This window comes from Gossypium arboreum, chromosome 8 (assembly GCF_025698485.1).
Source record: "Gossypium arboreum isolate Shixiya-1 chromosome 8, ASM2569848v2, whole genome shotgun sequence".
Classification (NCBI taxonomy): Eukaryota; Viridiplantae; Streptophyta; class Magnoliopsida; order Malvales; family Malvaceae; genus Gossypium; species Gossypium arboreum.
The window spans coordinates 50,534,065-50,543,273 of record NC_069077.1 but is presented as its reverse complement, the minus strand read 5'-3'; the positions used below and the strand labels follow the sequence as shown (position 1 = coordinate 50,543,273).

General features: G+C 38.2%; 1 non-coding gene across 1 annotated transcript; it reads right to left on the bottom strand.

Annotated features, from left to right (window-relative positions):
• Positions 1-1,010: 1,010 nt before the first annotated feature.
• On the bottom strand, positions 1,011-1,117 carry LOC128279728 (small nucleolar RNA R71). The gene has a single exon (XR_008269925.1). It is a non-coding gene; the product is annotated as a small nucleolar RNA R71 (small nucleolar RNA).
• Positions 1,118-9,209: the final 8,092 nt, after the last annotated feature.

Here is a 9,209-nt window from a genome sequence, read left to right as displayed (position 1 = left end):
GTATTAATCAATCGAATTTTCCCAAAAGTATTTTCCCAAGTTTTCTTTCTATGCATTCTGAGTTAGTAATTAGTTTTGATAACCAAACCTCTTGATTTTTAGGCTAGATAATAAAAAGGAAGTAAATACTAGTACTTGTAGTTCCTTTGGGTTCGACAATCCGGTCTTGCTCAACTATACTACTATTCGATAGGTACACTTGCCTTAATCGTGATAATAAGTTAGTCTCAAGAATGATTCATTTATAAATTTTTAAAACCTGTCACGAATATCACGCATCAAGTTTTTGGCGTCGTTGCCGGGGAACTAGGATATTAGGAACACCCAATTTTTATTACTTTAACCATTTTACATTTTTTTTTGCAATTTAAATTTTTATTTTATTTTCTAATTTTTCATTTATTTTCTTTTGATAGGTTTTTCTAGTTTATGAGCAGAAGAAACCCGTCAGGGCCACTACTTTTTGACGGTGAGATCGACCGCACAGTTCGAAGAAACCGACGAGAAATAAGGTAAAGCCTAAGATACACAAAGGACGAGCAAGAGAACGATACTTCAACCACAACCGAGGAGATGGTTGAAAACCAAGAAAATCCGCTACCTCCTATGATTGCTACTGATCCAGTAAATCAGAATCCTGCTTCATGCACTATGTATGATTATGCTAAACCTAATTTAACATGAACTGAGTCAAGTATAGTTGGACCTACTATTGCTGCAAATAATTTTGAACTGAAACCTAACACAATTCAAATGATACAACAGTTTGTTCAGTTTGATGGTTTGCAGGACGAGGATCCCAACTCTCACTTGGAAAATTTCTTAGAGTTTTGCGACACTTTTAAAATCAATGGAGTTTCTAATGACGCCATTCGCTTCGGTTATTCCCTTTTTCGTTGAGGAATAAGGCTAAACAATGGTTGAACTCGTTACCATGAGGGTCAATCACTACTTGGGAATAAATGACTGAAAAGTTTTTATTAAAATATTTTTCGCCAGCTAAAATAGCCAAATTACGTAATGATATCTCCTCTTTTGTGCAAATGGAATTAGAAACACTCTATGATGCATGGGAGAGATACAAGGACCTTTTGCGAAGATGCCCTCACTATGGGTTACCACTCTAGCTATAGGTCCAAACGTTTCACAATTGCCTGAACCTTTTGACTCGATCGATGATCAACACAACCGCTGGCGGAACTATCAATAATAAGACACCTAAAGATGCTTATGAATTTATAGAAGAGATGTCACTAAATAACTATCAGTGGAAAGTCATGAGAAAAAAGCCAACGAAAATAGCCGGCATTTTTAACCTCGATGCGGTTAGTATGCTCTCTAATCATGTAGAACTTTTGAATAGAAAAATTGAGGGTTTTCTTGGTTCTTCACAAGTTCACCCAGCAATGCAGTCCGAATCAAGTGGAGGTGGATCAAACAATCCAGAATACCCACCCTATGGCCACAACATGGAGAATGAACAGTTAAATTATATGGGTAATAATCCTAGATCTCAAAATAATCCTTATAGTAACACTTATAATGTAGGTTGAAGGAACCGTCCCAATTTCTCGTGGGGCAATCAAGGAAATCAAAGGCCAGAACATCCTCCAGGTTGGCAACAACCACCTTACCAGATGGAAAAGAAGCCGAACCTTGAGGAGATGTTAACAAAATTCATCTCGGTGTCAAAAACTCGGTTCCAGAATACCGAGACAGCCCTTAAAAATCAACAAGCGTCAATCCAAGGGCCCAAAACTTAGATTGGCCAACTCGCCAAACTAATTTCTGAACGACGACAAGGTAGCCTGCCGAGTAACACTAAATCTAACCCAAGGGAGCAAATCAATGCAATTACCATTCAAGATGCGGAACGGTTAGTTGCACCTGAACCTGAACCAAAGCAAGAAACTGTGGTACGTAAAAGTAAGGGTGAGGTGGACCACAATGACTAGAAACTAGTAAGTAAAGAATACAAACCTCGTGTGCCATACCCAAACGCGACAAGGAAAGACCGCACAGAAGAACAATTCGGTAAATTCCTTAAATTTTTAAAAAAGTTACATATTAACTTACCGTTTATTGAAGCTCTTTCGCAGATGCCAAACGCAGTCAAATTCTTAAAGGAGCTTTTAACAAATAAATGAAAGTTGGATGAGGCATTGCATGTGGAGTTGAATACAGTTTGCTCAGCCATTCTACAGAATAAGCTACCCAACAAATTGAAAGATCTAGAGAGTTTTACGATTCCTTGTTTAATTGGTAGTTTAGATGTTAATAATGCATTGGTTGACTTAGGGGCAAGCATTAATGTTATGCCTTATAAAATGTTTAAACTACTAGGTCTTGGAAAACCCAAACAAACTAGGATGAGTATTCAATTGGCTGATAAAACCATTAGATCTCCTAGGGGTATCATTGAAGATGTTCTTGTCAAGATCGATAAATTTATATACCCAGTAAACTTTGTTGTTCTAGACATGGAAGAGGATAGTAACGCACCTCTAAGTTTAGGACGACCCTTTTTAGCAACTGCTAGGACCATTACTGATGTTGGTACAGGTGAACTCACACTTCGTGTGGGAGACGAAACAATCACCCTTCAAGCTCGTAATTTGAGTAACACATCAAAAATTTAAGGTGGTTGTATAAATCATTCTACTAGTACTGATCATGTGGTGAAACCCTCTGTGCAGGAAACAGTTACGAAGAATGCATATGAGCCGTGTTCAAACAACAACAAGTGACCTATCTACCAAGAACGAAGGCTACAAATCGAGGAGCTAGATGAATGGCAAAAGCAGAAACCGAGAACACCCGATAAATCGAAACCGAACCAAGACAAGCTCAATACCTTACCAAATCAACTTAAAGTTGGAGACAAAGTACTACTAGATGCAGCAGATCATCACATTGCCACTTCTGAACCTAATGAAGAAATTTCTCTTACGGTACTCAGCATTTTTCCATATGGTACAGTTGTGGTAAATCATCCTAAATTCAGTACGTTCAAGGTAAATATTACTCGTCTTAAACTTTACGTTGATAAAATTGGCAGTAGGGATGAGGAGCGTAAACTCCTCGAGCCACCATGATCACGCACTAGAGAGGTAAGTCGAGCTTAGACTATAAATAAGTGCTTCTCGGGAGGCAACCCAAGCACTAACAATATTAATTTCTTTAAATTCTAGCTTTTAACATCTAACATACTAACTGAATCATGGAATGCAGGCTTTCTACAGACCACACGGCTATGCACATGGGCGTCCATTAGGCCATGTGCAAACAGCGCAAATTTTTCCCCAACACAAGATGCGATAAGTTGTTGCGACCGTGTGACATGGTCGTGGGCAAAACTGCCAAAACAACACTGGCGTGAGACACGCCCGTGCTTTGAAACCGTGGTTGAAACTAAGAATTTAACACGGACGTGCGACACGCCTATGTCATTCACCTGTAGTCAACACTATCAAAAATAACACGAGTGTGTGAGAAGCAAACGAAGCAAGACACAGCCGTTCGACACGGCCGTGTGCACCCACACGCCCAAGGAACATGGGAGTGGGCCGAATGTTAGACGCGCCCAAATTCAAAATTCGTCAAACAAACAGGCAAAAATTAGGCCACATGGGCGTGTCCCACAGCCATGTACCCTAAAATCTATATTACCCCTCACTATTCATCATCTCCCTCCTGAAAAATCCCTAACCCTAGCCGCTGCAACTTCACACGCCCTACCCCCCACGCCCATATGCCGCCTACAACACCGATTTCGATGCCCCAAGCTCCTTCCTTTTGCATTTGTTTACTCTTTTCTCTCTATTTTCTTCAAATATTTTGCCTATTTCATGTTTTCTCTGGTCCATGTGACTATTTTAAGTGTACATTCATAGTAGAATAATAATAATACTCATGCTTGTCATTAAAGAATATTGTCATTTTTCATACTACATTCATCCATTTTTCTCGTTGCCATGGATTTTATGCTTACCCACATGCACTCACATATTAGATATTCCTGTAGCATTATTTTCATAGTCTTATTTTAATAACATAATATTTTTGGTTTAGTTGTTTTAGTTTTGTTTACTTCATCCATTACGTAAGCCTCATGAAATATTCCTATCTAGTTTTGTGCTTCCATGCTATTTTTGGGACGTATTGGTTGCATTTCAATTTTTTAATGCAGGTACAATGTCATCCTCACGTGGTAAGAAGACCGCTGTTCCAGCCTCGAAGAAGAGGAAAGATGTAGCGTCATCCTCGGGTCCTACCACGGAGATTAGCCACCCATTCCTCCAGGTTCCCTTGGGACCCCAAGAGGAATTATATCAGATATTACGGGCCCGACCCCTCAGTGTGGGCCGATGTATTAACTGGGATGTACTTGAATAGATTCAATTGGCTGACGCGTCTGACCCCTCCTGACAACTAACCCGTGGGGGCTCTTCTTTGAGATCATCAAGCCGACGTATCTCGAGTTCACATTGGAACTCTGATTGAAGTTCCATCTTTAGACCGTCATGACCAACTTCGACGATCCTGGAACGGTCCAGTTTTGCCTCGGTGGTCTAGTATGCCAGTTGAGCGTACCCGAGTTCGGGATTGCACTAGGGTTGTACACGGAGGAGTTCATAGACCACAATGAACTCGACACCCTCCACTACCATATCCACTACTCCCCCTTAAAATGCTGGAGGGACCTCGTCCCTGCCTCACCCACCTACGATCCTAGCTACTCCAAGGCATCGGCTCTCCCTCCATCCTTGAGGTATCTATATGCCATCTTGGCTCACACTCTGATAGGGAGACGAGAGAGCACCGGCGTCATCACCACCCACGACGCCTATTTCTTATGGAGTATGGCAAATGGGCACGCCATCGACCTCGCCTACTTTATTACCCTCGCCATTCGCCACCAGACAGAGCAGCACAGGAGAGGGGTCATCTCTATCAGGCTCTATGTGACTCAATTGGCTCGGCACTTTGGGCTGCTCAACACAGCAGCACAATCATCCTCCTTCACTCTCATCGGCCAGATGTCCCCACAGGGTATCTCGAGCATGCTAAATATGAGGATGATCGAGAAATGACGTGGCAAATACCCTCCTTAGTACAGCCTCGCCCAGTCTACTGAGGAGGAAGTCCCAGAGGACATTACTGATGATGTCCCTCTACGTCACGAGGATCCACCAACTCAGCCACCACCTCCTCAACGTCCAGTTCATGCAGTAGCTTCATATTCTGACATCTCTAAGCACCTTACACAATTTGAGCAGCAGTGTTTTCAGCGTTTTGATCACATTGATGCTACACTTCACCAGATTTGTCAACACCTTTACATCTCATCGCCACCACCACCTTGCGAACCATCCGGCGATGACGATGTTTAAAAACTTTTTATTTATTATTTTTATTTTCACTTTTATCTTTATTTATCTTAATTAAGTACTTTTTATTTTATTTTCCTTTAATATTATTTTGATTTTAGTTTCTATAATTTTTATTGAATAATTTATAGTTTCGGCCATTTCATTACGAGTAATTATGCTTCTTTATATTCCCTAAAAAGTTCTTAATTCTATCACAGTTATAAATAGCTCCAAAGCTCATCATCCCATAGGAACTAAAAACTCCACTGGGAAAGGTTTTCCATGACTGCCATGTCCTAGTCGACCACGACCATAGCTACCACCAGATATAATATTCTTTTGGCACAGGACTTATGGATTAATGAACCTCTACCACCACTGGAGTATCCTCCTCTACCCTCATCATTGCTTTGGCCGATTATTCTCCATATCTCCAATTCAAGGAGTTCATTCATCATTCAGGAAGTTTCACTTCTCTTCCTATCTTATGATTATATATCTATATTTTTTTCAATATATCTATCTTTGTACATTGAGGGCAATGTACATCTTAAGTGTGGAGGGGTCTTTTATATCATCATTAGAAATCCTTAAATTTTGTCTTGTTCTCACATGAATCACTCATATCACTATTAGAATGAATTTTAATTAATTTATGATTCTTATTGATATATCTTGAATTAAAACATAGGCATTTATGCATTGATTGTTTAAACTTTAAGACATTAGGGAATCAAGCATGATAAGTTGATTTTTGAAGAATTAAAAAAATTTTAGGTTGTTTCCCTAAGCCTAGGAATTATCATGAGTTGAAATTCACAAGTTTGAACATCAAAAAGCCATAATTTTTGTGAGATCTTGAGCCTTTAGAGCATATTTATTCCTTTCATGCTCACTTTCATTATGAGTGCGTCAGTATTAATTTATTATTCTAGAACTTGCTTGATTATGCATGTCAAGACCACATCAATTGATTTGATATGTCAAGATGATAAAGGCACTTAGGTTTAAGCCACTCATTCCACAAAAGCCTAACTTTATAATTAACCCTTAGTGAACCCCTTTGAGCCCAACAAGCCATTAATTGATTTACCTTCAATATTAACCCATAACCCATTATTGTTGAAATCCCCTAATTTGATCCCTATTTTTGTCGAGATTTGATTTGAACTAATTGCTTAGCTATGTTTTGCTCTTCTATGTATTTGATTTGTTCTTTAAAAAAAAAACTGTACTTCAATACATATTAGTTGTAATTCGTCATTTTTTAGCTTAAGTATCAATTCCATATTCTGAGAAGAAGCTCACTTGTATTCAACTAATGACTACTCATTTTTCTTGCTAGGTAATTTTTTAATTCAATCTCGATTCTAACCTTTCCTTTCATCTTATGACCACACCCCCTTACCAAAGCCACGTTATCTCTAAAAAGACTTTTTTGATTGATGTATCAACTCAATGTATAGTGGTGGAGATTTGATTTTCAAGCAAGCCTATGGTAATAACTTTTCATATTAACTAATGAGTGCTTTTATTGATGTCCTTATACACCTTGAGTGATTTGAGTGAATCTTTAGCTAGGATGTTAAACTCTACGATATTTTGATCAAAGGTAATCACTTACATAAGGGGAGACACCTATGTTTCCGTGATAAAATGCACAACTTGTAATGTTTGAAACTTTGATGTACTTTTAGTTGAATTTTTAATGTATGAATACTTATGGATTATTTTGAGATATTATTGATCGGGATTATAAATTGAGAAGAATTTATTTTTATTGTGAGTTGAGGATTTTTCTTAAGGACAAGCAAAAGCTTAAGTGTGGGGTATTTGATAAACCGTAAATTATACATATTTTTATCTCATGCTTAGCACATTTATGGATGATTTCTCCTTAGATTTGGTGAATTTGATGCTCCTAATCCTTTAATTTCATGTTTTATACTTAAGTGAGCATAGGAGAGTAAAAAGAGCGAGAAACAAGCCGAAAACGAAGAAAATGGACCCAAGTAGGAAATCAGCACGGCCTAAACTTTCTCATATCGGCGTGTCACACGGCCGTGTCCCTTTGGCAAGATCGAAGCATGACTTACACAGGTAGACTACATGCCCGTGCCTGCTCAACAGTCTTAACCATGGGCTGGAGTAATCACACACAAGAGTGTCACACGGAGGTGTCTTTGCCGAGCCCAAGTATAACCTTATTCAGAAAAGGCCAATATTGGGGGCTTTTAGGCATTCTAAAGCCTATTTAAACACCTGAGGAGGCACCTAGAAGGGGGACACAGAGTAGGAAGCAATGAATTACTCAAGGAAAGCCGATTGATCCATCTTAGAAGCCAAATTCATCAATAGGACTGAATATCTCCCATCAAATTCCTTTAGGCGTTTTGGGTTTTCTTATGTTTTGTTATCTTTATGCTTTTGAGATGTTTTCTTTTTCAATTATGAACTAAACCCCCTAAATACCTAAGGGGAATGAAACCTAAGACGGATCTTTTTATTATTATCTGAATTGTATGATAAATATTTGATTTGTTCTTATTATGTGTTCTCAATTCTTGTTTTAATATTCCATGATATTGATTCAAGTTAACACTCTTATTTAGAGGAGGAATAGACCCTGGTTAAGAGTAAAATTGTCATAATTAAGCGGAGTTGATTGTGCGCTTAGAGATAAGGTGACAAGATTTTGTCGAATTAGGGTAAAACGGAATAAGGGAATCCATAGATCGAGTTAATGCAATTCTAAGGTGTTAATTAGAAAGAGATTTCAATTATTCAACCTAGGGTTAGACGTTATTAGTCTCTAGAGAGATAATAATATAACTTAGGGATTTCTACGGATCAAGTGAAATGAATAAATCGTCTAATTCAGAGTCAAATAACAAGTGAAGTCTAGGTGGATTTTTTCTTAGGTATTCTCTTAATCAATCAAATTTCCCAAAAGTATATTCCCAAGTTTTCTTTCTGTGCATTCTTAGTTAGTAATTAGTTTAGATAACCAAACCTCTTGATTTTTAAGCTAGATAATAAAAAGGAAGTAAATACTAGTACTCATAGTTCTTTTAGGTTCGACAATCTGGTTTTGCTGAACTATACTACTGTTCGATAGGTACACTTGCCTTAATCGTGATAATAAGTTAGTCTCAAGAACGATTCATTTATAATATTTTAAAACCTGTCACGAATATTACGCATCAGAATGCTTGAAATGTGTTATATCATTATTGAGGGACACAGCATCTCACTGGTGGAAGACACTCTGTGGTTCTGAGAGAGAGGGTTATATGGGAATTTTTTCAAGTGGAATTCTGAAAGAAATATATCAGTCAGCGGTTTATCGATCAGAAATGTAAAAAATTTCTTGAGCTGAAACAGGGTCGAATGTCAATGATAGAGTATGAGCGAGAATTTATCAAGCTCAATAAGTATGCCCGAGTGTGTGTTTCCTCTGAGGCCATTATGTGTAAAAGGTTCGAAGATGGGCTGAATGAGGACATCTGACTGTTAGTTGGAAACTTGGAACTAAAAGAATTTTTTGTATTAGTTAAACGAGCTTGAAAAGCTAAAGAGATAAGAAAAGAGAAAAAAAAAAGCCAAGAGTGAGGCTAGAGATGCGAGAAAAAGGCCAATAAGTAATTCATTTCAATCTCAGTTAAAGAAATCTAGAGAAATGAATTCTCGTTTGAATGTATTAGCTGGGTATTAGCACAAAGACCGCGAGAAGCAATATTCGAGTTTTAAATCTCAAGCTACTTCAATGACAAGTGTGGGTAATGTTAGGTCTAACAGACCCGAATGTCAGCATTGTGGAATAAGACATCCCAGTAA